The 11933-nt window shown below is 45.6% G+C and overlaps 1 protein-coding gene across 3 annotated transcripts in view; it reads right to left on the reverse strand.

The window, feature by feature from the left end:
• LOC141113951 (interferon regulatory factor 4-like) overlaps nucleotides 1-10768 on the reverse strand; it is a 52665-nt gene extending 41897 nt beyond the window's left edge. Inside the window, exon 1 of one of the 3 annotated variants that reach the window (XM_073607329.1) lies at nucleotides 10667-10768. The gene's annotated coding sequence lies outside the window, so the exon portion shown is untranslated. Of the gene's footprint in view, nucleotides 1-10393; nucleotides 10558-10597 lie in introns of those variants that run through there. The other 2 variants (XM_073607327.1, XM_073607328.1) reach the window with 2 other exon arrangements.
• Between the last annotated feature and the right edge of the window lie 1165 nt (nucleotides 10769-11933).

Raw genomic sequence — 11933 nt, forward strand, 5'->3', positions numbered from 1 at the left:
TCTCGCTCGATTCACAGTGCCGAGCTCCGTTCCCTGCGAGCGTTGCGACGCACGGGGACGGAGTTCGGCGGTAAATTCAAAAGTGAAACACACAGTATAGATACAGCATACTGTAATCTTACAGATTACAGTACTGTATCAAATAACTACACATCCCCTTTGTCCCTAGTGGTCTGCCCAGTGTCCTGCATGCAGTTTTATATATATAAAACTGTTCTTTCTGCCTGGAAACTGGAGATTGTCCATAGCAATCAAAACTGTCTCTTTACATCAAAAGTGGCTTTAGACCAGCTAGAAAAAAGCGATAATAAATTATAATCACTTGCAGAATTGAGCGATAGTGATTTGTGGGGAGATCCGTCATCAAACACTAAAAGTAATAAAAGCTAAAATTCTGGAACTGAGCAAATTTCAGTGTTTTTGATTTGATTACATTATTATATAATTTTTATTATTATTATATTATTATGTGTTTTAATTATTTATAGTTATTTATTATATTATAATTTTTTATTTCGTTTTTCAAACTTTATCATACCCGGGATGTCTACTAGACTCTTGTTTGGACAGATTTAAGTGAACTATTCCTAAGAATTACAGGCCTACAATATAAAACGCCAAATTTCTGTGCAAAATAATGGTACCGCTTTCAGCACCTAAAATCTGAAATAATCATACCGCCAGGGAGGTTAAAGGTGAATTATATTCCCACTTCTCCCTTTTATGTATATTATCCCATATTTCTAGTGCATTACTCGTGATAGTGTGTGTGTCTTTACTGAGATTCCTATATTGTGCCGGGATCCATATTATTTTCCCCAATGTGACCATACTTATTGTGCATTCCATCTTAACACATCTCTTTTCCTTATTATTTTTTACCCATTCTATTATTTGTGACAATATAATTGCATTATAATAATTTCTAATATCCGGTACCCCCCTCGCGCCTTGTCCTTAATTAACTGTGTCAACTATTCGTGATTTTTTCCTTCTCCGTACAAACCTTAAAAACATGGTATTGTTTTGAAAAAAAAAACGGTGGTAGAGGGATTGGGATCATCTGCATCTTATACATAATTTTAGGCAGGATAACCATTTTAAAGATATTGATTCTTCCCCCCAGGATAGTTGTCCTGATGTATTTTTATTTAACTCTGTTTTGATGTCGTTCAGTAATGGGATGAAGTTTACCTGATATAGTGTCTCGCTAGAAGTTGTTATCTTGACGCCTAGGTATTTCAATTCTTTTTTACCCCAGACAAATGGAAAATCTTTTCGAAAGGTAAGCACTTCTTTTTTTTTTTTGGTATATTAAAAGTTAGGGTTTCTGACTTGGCCGGGTTCATCTTGAAAATGGAAATCTCACCATACTCTTTCAAAGATTTCATTAGGTTTTGGAGGGTTATCATGGGACATGTTATGTAAAATAAAACGTCGTCCGCGTAGGCTGCGTTTTTTTTGGATTTCCTCACCTACTTTTATCCCCCTGATATCTGTATTCTGCCTTATCCTCGTCAGGAGGGGTTCCAGTGCCAACACAAACAATAGGGGAGATGATGGACACCCCTGCCTGAAGCCATTGTGCATTTTGAACGGTCCCGAAACTGTCCCGTTTACATTCACCCTTGCTGTAGGTCTATTGTACAGTGGCTTTATCCATCCGATCATTTTCGCTCCCAGTCCCGTTTCATCCCAAGTACTCTGCATAAAGCCCCAGTCTACTCTGTCAAAAGCTTCCTCAGCATCGATTGACAAGAGTAGTCCTGGGGTCCTACTATCTTTGATTTTCTGTATTGCCAGTAATGTTCTAGTTCCATTGTCCCTCGCCTCCCTTCCTGGGACGAAACCTACTTGGTCTGGGTGTATTATGTCCTGCATTATTATTTTCATCCTGCCGGCAAGGATTTTCACAAAAACCTTAGTCTCCGAGTTTAGGAGTGAGATGGGTCTATAACTGGAGCATAACATGCTATCGTTCCTCTCTTTCGGGATGACAGCAATAACCACTTCCAATGCCTCTCTACGCATCTCCCACTTGTCCCCGATCCCATTCATGTAGGAACACATTTTAGGGATTAAGATATCCCTACATTTTTTTATAATAAAAGGTCGTCAGGCCATCGGGTCCGGGACTTTTCCCTGACGGGGATTCTTTTAAGGTTTTTATAATCTCCTCCTCTGTTATAGGGGCTTCTAGCTGTCTAAGTTGATCCTCTGAGATTTTCTTTAATCGGGTATCCTTAAGAAAGGCTTTTATTTTTTCCTGTTTCCGTTCTACCTCTTATTTGGTACCCTGCTTGTTTATTGAGTAAAGTCTACTGTAATACTCTTGGAAAGTCTTAGCAATTTCTACTGTTTTATGTACCGGTTCCCCTGTGCTTAGTTGTATTTTCTCAATGTAATTAGCAGTTTTTTTTTTTCTCTAACACCCTCGCCAGATGTTTCCCAGGCTTGTTCCCATATTGGTACCTTTCTCTCTTAACTAGGTTGTAGGCCGTTCACGTTTCCTGTTCTATTACATCTCTCATAGCCTCTCTTTTGCAGCTGAGTTTTAATAACAGTTCTGTATCTCTCGTGGTTTTATGCAACTGTTCTAAGTTATGGATTTCTTCCATTAAGGCTGATTTATTCTCCTTAGTTCTCTTCTTCCTCTCTGAGCCAGCCATAATCAGGATACCCCTGATATAGGCCTTATGGGCTTCCCACACTAGAGCTTCTGAGATACCCTCCGTGTTATTAATCCTAAAAACTGCACTAGTTCTTTAATTCGCTTTTCTATTGCTTTATCTTGTAATAGATCTTCGTTTAGCGTCCACATATTGCTCCTTATTTGGGCCTCTTTTGACTTTAGCTGTAATCTCACAGGCGCATGGTCCAAGAAGGTCATTATTCCAATATTCGTACTGACCGCTGCCTCCAACAGCCTATGCTCCATCGAAAAAAGTCCAATCTGGAATACGTCCCATGTACGGGGGAGTGGAATGTGTAGTCTCTTGCCTTAGTATGCTGCGACCTCCACACATCCACCATTTGATATTGGTGCAATTTCTTTTTTAATTTATTCCTCCATCGCATTCCAGTCTCCCGCACCTGCGACGTACTATCCTTCCTCGGTTCCATCCAGAAGTTAAAATCCCCTGCCATAATGGCCACCCCTATCTTAAATTCCATAAACTCCGCTATGACCCCCATTAAATATCCAATGGGGTTTTTATTAGGGCCATAGATGTTCGCCAGGGAATACTCGGCTCCATTTAATTTTCCTCTCAGAAACAGGTAGCGCCTTTCTGGATCCATCTTTCTCTCCTCTAATCAAACCTCACTCCCCTAGCGAACCCTATGGCCACTCCCTTGGCTTGACTAATAGGAGAGTCCCCATAATACCATATCGGGTGATCTTTAGAGAATATTCTAGTATTCGAGCCCTGGGAGAAATGTGTCTCCTGTAACAGTACCATGTCTGCTTTAAGGTGTTTTAATTTGCTTATTATATTCGCCCTTTTTATGGGCACATTTAAACCTCGTACATTATAAGTAATTATATTTAGGCTAGGCACCATTACCCATTTTGTTTTTGAGATTTTTTAGTGACACACATCAGGCAAACAAAGGAACAAAAGTTTTTCCACCCTACCACCAGTGGAAAAAATAGTCTATACCTCCTATCATACATTGCCCGGTAGATGCCCCTTATTGCCCAATTTACACCCGCCTCCCCTTTCCCTGCCTCTCCCTCCTCCCCCACCCTCCTGATACCCTCCCCCCCTGTCCTACACATACTAGGAGAACTTGCATCCCCATGGCCACTATAGCTATGGCCCTCCAATCTCCTCCTGGCCCTACGGTTCACCCCCTAGAGGTTGAGCTCTAAATGTGATCACCAGGCAGAGCCAACACTCCCCCCAGATTGTTTTCGGGGTGCAAAGTGCACAGTCTATTTGTCTTTAGTAAAGAAACCGCAGAGATTTGTGAAAAACTAAGGCTTTTATAGCACTCTGTGTTCCTTTCCGCTGGGCTGCGTGTTCTGTAGTGATGCAGATGGCCAGTGGCGACCCATCAATTGCAACCACATTGTGTCCATCAATTGCAGCCACTGTGACTCCCCGGCGGCACTCAACTGGCACCTAACCAGCACAAGCCCCCCCCCCACCCCCGCGGCACTTAATAAGCATAACCCTAAACCCCCCCCTCGCCTGCCCATTGTCTGCCCGGCACTTACCCCATCGTGCAAGTGAGTCAGGCAGTGAGTGACGGCGGCGAGCTGTGGGACGAGCGGCGGCTCACGCAGCAACGAGCTGTGGGACAGGCGGTGGGTCACGCAGCGGCAAGCTGCGGGACGGGCGGTGGGTCACGCAGCGGCGAGCTGTGGGTCACGCAGCGGCGAGCTGTGGGACGGGCAGTGGGTCAGGCAGAGGCGAGCTGTGGGACAGGCGGTGGGTCAGGCAGAGGCGAGCTGTGGGACGGGCGGCGGGTCACGCAGCGGCGAACTGTGGGACGGGCAGTGGGTCAGGCAGAGGCGAGCTGTGGGACGGGCGGCGGGTCACGCAGCGGCGAGCTGTGGGACGGGCAGTGGGTCAGGCAGAGGCGAGCTGTGGGACAGGCGGTGGGTCAGGCAGAGGCGAGCTGTGGGACGGGCGGCGGGTCACGCAGCGGCGAACTGTGGGACGGGAGGCAGGTCACGCAGCGGCGAGCTGTGGGACGGGCGGTGGGTCAGGCAGAGGCGAGCGGTGGGACAGGCGGTGGGTCAGGCAGCGGCGAGCTGTGGGACGAGGGGCGGGTCAGGCAGAAGCGAGCTGTGGGACGGGCGGCGGGTCAGGCAGAGGCGAGCTGTGGGGTGGACGGCGGGTCAGGCAGAGGCGAGCTGTGGGACGGGTGGCGGCTCCTGTGTCCTCCATGCTTCCGCCATGCGACTCTTCTTTCCTCCTGCTAGGCGACCAATAGGATCGCCTGTCCTTTCAGCCAATCAAGTTACGGGTATCAGACCCGTGCTTCCTGATTGGCGGTGAGGCGATCCAGTGTTAGAAAAGCGAATATTCATTTGCTTTTCTAACACACCTGGGTGGGTTCTGAGCGCAATGCTCTGCGCCACGAATCCACCCTATTTTGAAGCCTATTAGAGCCTACGGCTCTAATCAGGTGCTTCTAAAAACACCCCGCCACTGTAATTCACGCACCCAGGGTCCTGAAAGGGGCCGGACGCTTAAATAGGGGATGGCCACGGCGGCTGTGGATAGATTCATGCTATGGTAGTGTGGATAGAGAGAGCGGCGCCCGTGCACCCTTAATGGATGGGATGCCCTTGCAGGTGGCGATGGGAGGAACCACAGCATGCAGAAAGGGAGAAAGCATTCGACACAAGTGTCCAATACCTGCAACTTAGCATTATTATAAGATGTGACAAGAGTAAGTATACTTTTGCTTCTTTTTTTTTTTTTTTTTTTCTCCTGCAATAATTATATAAAAAATGGGACAGGATGCTAAAAATGCTCATCCATGTAAGCGAACTGAGCTTAAAGGCTACATTGACTGCCTGCCACCATCATGGGTAGAATTATACGATGACAATACATGTTACAATTCAGTTCTATCAAATTAAAAAAATTTCATTTTTTAATTTTTTTTCCAAATATGATACAGTCCTGTATTTTAGCATTCGGTTTCACGGCTAGAAGTAAATCAGTGCAAGTTTCTTTCAACCTGCTGACACCGCATTGACAAGTTGCAAGTCACATATCTCATGGAACATGCTGATTTTTATTTAATTCATCACATTTGCAGATTTACAAGTCAGTTTGCTTTTGTCTAGTTGAACTCTACTTACAGTACAAGCGTCAAGCCATAAACTGTACAATCCAATTGTAATTTGTCAGTTACCGGTAAATGTTCTAGTTTGCTGAATGTAACTTGTAAAATACATTGCTGAAATTATATTGATGTTAAAGCGGACTTCCACACAGAAATGGAACTTCAGCGGATCGGATTCCTCCCCCGCCTCCGGTGTCACATTTGGCACCTTTCAGGGGGGAGCGGATACCTGCCAATGCCAAGTATCTGCTCCCACTTCCGGAGAAAGATCTCCGAACTACACCATGTCCCGCCCCTGCCCCCCCCCCCCACTGCCTTCTGGAGGACACACAGGTCTCAGAAGACAGCAGGGACCATTCAGAACGCGCAGCGCGTTCGCGCATGCGCAGTAGGAAACAGGCTGTCACTTCCTGTTTCCCTTAGTAATGATGCCGGCGCCTGCACCTGGAGCCAAGGGATGGGTCGGCTTCGGGTGCCCACACCGTGGGCTCTCTGGACAGGTGAGTGTCCTTATATTTAAAAGTCAGCAGCTCCAGTATGTGTAGCTGCTGACTCTTAATTTTTTTTTACCCCAGGCGGAACTCCGCTTTAACAATATCCCTGGTAGAGCCAACCACCAGAGAAGGGGTAGGCAACCTCCACACTTCTGCTGCGGTGAAACTACAAGTCCCATGAGGCATTGCAAAACTCTGACACCTGCTACCGGCATGACTTCCAGAGAAAGTACCATGATGGGATTTGTAGTTTCATCACAGCTGGCATGCCAAGGTTACCCTTGCTTTAAACTCGCCCTTTTTCACCAGTTTAGATAACGTTTACAATAGGAATACAATGGGGGATGATTTACTAAAACTGGAGGGGGCAAAATCTGGTGCAGCTCTGCATAGAAACCAATCAGCTTCCAGGTTTTATTGTCAAAGCTTCATTGGACAAGCTGAAGTGAGAAGCTGATTGGCTCCCATGCAGAGCTGCACCGGATTTTGCACTTTCCAGTTTTAGTAAATCAACCCCCGTGTCAGTACGAAGTAAATTATTTTAGGACAGACGTCAAGTGAATCAAGCATGCTACAAGACAATGGGGTTGACTTCCTAAAGGCAAATAGATTGTTCACTCTGCAAGGGCAGTTGCACCAGAGCTTAGTAAATGAGAGGAAATTATGCTGACTTCTAACATCCAATCATGTGCAAGCAAAAATGCCGTTTTTTTTTATGTTCCTTGCACGCGATTGGGTATTCTTTGCAAAGTGGAGCTTCACCTCCTTTACTAAGCTCCGGAGCGAATGCTTTTGCAAAGTGAACAGTCTCTTTACCTTTAGTAAATCAACCCCATTTGGCTTGTGAACAGTCCACAACACATGACAAAAATGCAGATTCAATTATAATATACTGTGCATGATAAAAAGATTATGACCTTGTCATTCTAGTGTCTTGGACGACATATATATTAGTATAGGTATATAATTATGTATCCCTAGAGGAGATGACTATATTGCGATAATTCATTTTATAATGCATAACTGTTTGTAAGGAAATGTAAGGGGATGAGGGCATATCTACAGAGGTTGTTCTTGCAAAGAGGGTAAGGTTAGCCATGCTTACTGTCCTATTGAATTTCTTTGAGCAACCCCTAATTAAATAGGTCAATTAAAAGGAATGACTTGAATAATTACCTTAACCATATAGAGATACTGGGAGGATTGGGGTCTTTCCAGGTCAATGTTATTGATTTTTTTATTTTTTTTGTATAGGGGCCTCCTTCACACTTGCTTTGTAATCGCACCTGAACCGGACTGAAAAACTCTTTTTAAAAATGCACCACGGCCGGCCCGCAGATATGTGAACGAGCTCCATAGAGAAGGCTGCCGGTTCACATGTAATGAGAATTGGATGCGGTTTAAACGCATCCAATTCGCATATATATATATATATGAACAGAGCCTTAACTCCTTGAGGGCCAATTCACACCAGAATGCGGCGCGGGAAGCCCAAGTTCCGTGTGCGTTTCATGAGCCGTGTTCAAAAACGCACTGCACTTGTGATCTGCAGTGGGTGTTAGTGTAATACAAACAAAACAAACACAGGTCAGAAACACAGGAAAAAAGTGCGTTTGCCATCACTAAATAAAATGGTACAGACGTGCCATGCGATCTGGTTGCTCTGTGTTTTGTAGTGCATGCACTACTTCTGCTGCGGTCCGGCGCAATTTCAGTCAAGTCAAATGAGCGGCTGAAATCGCACGGAACCTGGATAGCATGTGAATTCGCACAGGAACACACAGCACGTCCCTATGCAATTAATGGTTTAAATCGGCCCTGATTGCCACACTACCACTCCGCAAACATGTACATTGCATGCAGTTGTAGGGGCACTTGCAGAGCGGCCCGATTCACCTGAATGGGTCACACTCAGCGAGCGCCATGCCCGCCAAAAGCGACAGGGTGTGTAATCCCTCCCGTGCCCTGATCTCCTCAGTACCACTCCGCAGCCGTGTACATTCCACGCCGTTGTAGGGGCACTTGCAGAGCGGCCCGATTCACTTGAATGGGTCACACTCAGCGGGCGCTATGCCCGGCAAAAGCAACGAGTGTGTAATCCCTCCCGCCCTGATCGCTGCACTACCACTCCGCAACCGTGTACATTGCACGCAGTTGTAGGGGCTCCGCTCCAATTCATCCCAAAGGTGTTCTATCGGGTTGAGGTCAGGACTCTGTGCAGGCCAATCATGTTCCTCCACCCCAAACTCGCTCATCTATGTCTTTATGGACCTTGCTTTGTGCACTGGTCCAAATCATTTGGTGGAGGGGGATTATGGTGTGGGGGTTGTTTTTCAGGGGTTGGGTTTGGCCCCTTAGTTCCAGTGAAGGGAACTTATAAGGCGTCAGAATACCAAGACATTTTGGACAATTTCATGCTCCCAACTTTGTGGGAACAGTTTGGGGATGGCCCCTTCCTGTTCCAACATGACTGCACACCAATGCACAAAGCAAGGTCTATAAAGACATGGATGAGCGAGTTTTTATGTAGACAAACTCCTAAACCTTGTGGACGGCCTTTCCAGAAGATTTGAAGCTGTTATAGCTGCAAAGGGTGGCACCAGTGCACAAAGTGAGGTCCACAATGACATGGATGAGCGTTTGAGGTGGAGGAACTTGACTGGCCTGAGTCCTGACCTCAACCTGATAGATAAGTTTGGGGTGGAGGAACTTGACTGGCCTGAGTCCTGACCTCAACCTGATAGAACACCTTTGGGATGAATTAGAGTGGAGACTGTGAGCCAGGCCTTCTCGTCCAACATCAGTAGCTGACCTCACAAATGTTCTTCTGGAAGAATGGTCAAACATTCCCATAGACACACTCCTAAACCTTGTGGACAACCTTCCCAGAGGAGTTGAAGCTGTTATAGCTGCAAAGGGTGGGCCAACTCAATATTGAACCCTACGGACTAAGACACCATTAAAGTTCATGTAAAGGCAGGTGTCCCAATACTTTTGGTGATATAGCGTAAACTCAGAATGTGCAGGCATTCCAATACTATATGTATAACATCACCCATACCTCCCAACATTTTGAGATGGGAATGAGGGACACCTACTAGCAAATGTATGTAGGCATAGGACACGCCCCCTGCCACACCCCCTTAAAGGAGAATTAACAAAAAAAAAAAAGGTTAATTAAAGAGGAGTTCCAATCAAAAAAAAAAAATTAAAGCAGCAGCTACAAATACTGCAGCTGCTGACTTTTCTTTGGACACTTACCTGTCCCTGGGTCCAGCGATGCGGGGGGGATCGAAGCCCCGCTCGTCTCCCCCTCCGTTCGGCGGCGCCGGCATTGCAACTGTGGGCGCCGGGCTGTGGCTTCACAGCCTGGCACCCACTGCGCATGCGCGAGCGCCGCCGGGCGCCGTGGTTGGCCGCCCAGTCACCTGGGACCTGTAATGGGTCCCAGATGATTGACAGGAGGGAGGGAACAGAGCTGAGCCCTTCCTGTGCCGAGGGGGAAGTGATGTCACCAGCCCAAGAGGAAGAGGCAGACTACGAGGGACCCCCTAGCAACAGGCATTTAGAGGTAAGTAAAAAAAAAAAATATCCACTTTTTTTTGTATTTTTTTTTTAGGATTTTTCATGTATTTTTTTTTTTTTTTGGTGGAACCCCACTTTAAATCCACACGGACTTACCACTACTATTCCTTTATATTGGCTTTAAAAATGTACAAATGCAACAATTTACAAATCAGATGAAAGGTTTAGCGCTGGGAAACACTTTTTTAAAAGATGAAAAGTGCATTTTATATACAATCATGAGGATCAGACTAAAATGAGGGACAAATGAGGAGGAATGAGGGACAGAGGGACATTGCTCCAAATCAGGGACAGTCCCTCGAAATCAGGGGCAGTTGGGAGCTATGACATCACCAACTTCAACTTTGCATGTAGGACACATGGGTGAATCTGCTCTCCACATGCTGTGTGGTTTATGGGAGGGGGGGTTAGTGTTTCCTATGCAGATATCGCAACTAAATTATTTTTATTTCTAGAGGTAATAACTAAATTCAGATCAGGGTTAGGAATATTGTCCCATGACTTACCTGTATCTAATCATTCGTCTCCACATGTCTCAACAGGAATGATATTTTCACAGGACCTCCTCCTCCTCTTCTGAACCTCACAGCTCCTCTCCATTCATGCCCCTTATACTCCACCATGAATCGATCGCCTTGTGTTCAGCCCCCCCCCCCCCACTGACTACTCACTATATCCATTCCTGTGGTCTTGTAGAATTTGCTACTTACCTTTTTCATGTACTTGATCTGTTTCTGTCTTCTCCCCCACTTATGACGAAGAGTGAAACTGATACTTACATCTGAAATATTTGCTTTCAGTTTCCATCTTCGCATTGGCAAGTTCTCTGCACAGAAAAAAAAAAGGCAGTCAGGCAAATATAGCATGCAACATGGTGACGGAGATCTCTTTTTTTTTTTTTTTTTTTTAAAGTGTCGCGCTAAATAAAAACACTGTAAAAAAATAAAAGAAAAAAAAAATCTATATAGGTAGGTAAATATTTAACTTTTATGAGTTTCGGGCTCATCTGCTATTTGACTTTTACTCTATACTTAAAATAAACTAACATAAACTACCCGAAATTGACTTGCCCCCCCTGCCTCTTGTATTTAATACAGCAGCAATTACACTAGGAGAGGGCGGGGCCAATAAGGGGGTTTGGCATTCACATGGACTGACACAGAACGTGCTGACCAGGGTTGCCAACCGCCAGTAAATTTACTGACAGTTTGTAAAAAATCTGTGATTTTTTTTTTTTTTTACAACTGCCAGTAAACACCAGGGGCTGATAACTTCATGCTGTGTTGACTTTTTAAGCAAATGACTTTGTTATAGGTATTGTCAGTGTTTCCATATCATGTTTATACTGTTCAAATATTCACTGTGTTCGTTTTCAAATAGGAGTTCTGTAATTTCTCAGGTTGCCAGTAAAAAAAAATGTTCTCCGCCAGTACATTTTCCATGTTTTGTCAGTAAAAAATGCTGCGGGAGGTTGGCAGGGTGTGAAAGAGGTGAAAGCAGAGAAATTACATCAGCCTGCTGCCGCTTCTTGACTGTCCAATCAGAGCATACCTCCCAACTGTCCCTGATTTTGAAGGATTGTCCCTGATTTGGAACAAAAGTCCCTCTGTCCCTCTTTCCTCCTCATTTGTCCCTAAATTTGCTCTGATCTATAATATATATATATATATAAAATGCACTAAAGGAAGTCCCCAAGTTACGAACGCAATAGGGACTGTGTTAGGTACCTGGTAGTTGAGCCTGACTGGTAGAAGGAGACCTCTCTTAAACGCTGGTTCAGGAGCTGGAAGTGGGAACAGTGGTCTCCTGAGCGCAGTGGGTAGGAGGGCCTGATGCAGGGTCCAGCAGAAGCAGATACCGGAACTGGAAGGATGTCCCTCAGGGATGGCTGAGCTGCGGATGCAGGTAAGCTGGTGCAGGCCGGGAGGCAGGCGGACAGATGCGAAGACAGCAGATGGATGCCAAACAAGCAGGCTGAGAGCAGCGTCACAGGACACAGGCAAACAAGGTCAGACAGTCCGTTTTGGCAGGAGATCAGGCAGGTAT

This window comes from Aquarana catesbeiana, linkage group LG12, assembly GCF_042186555.1.
Source record: "Aquarana catesbeiana isolate 2022-GZ linkage group LG12, ASM4218655v1, whole genome shotgun sequence".
Lineage (NCBI taxonomy): Eukaryota > Metazoa > Chordata > Amphibia > Anura > Ranidae > Aquarana > Aquarana catesbeiana.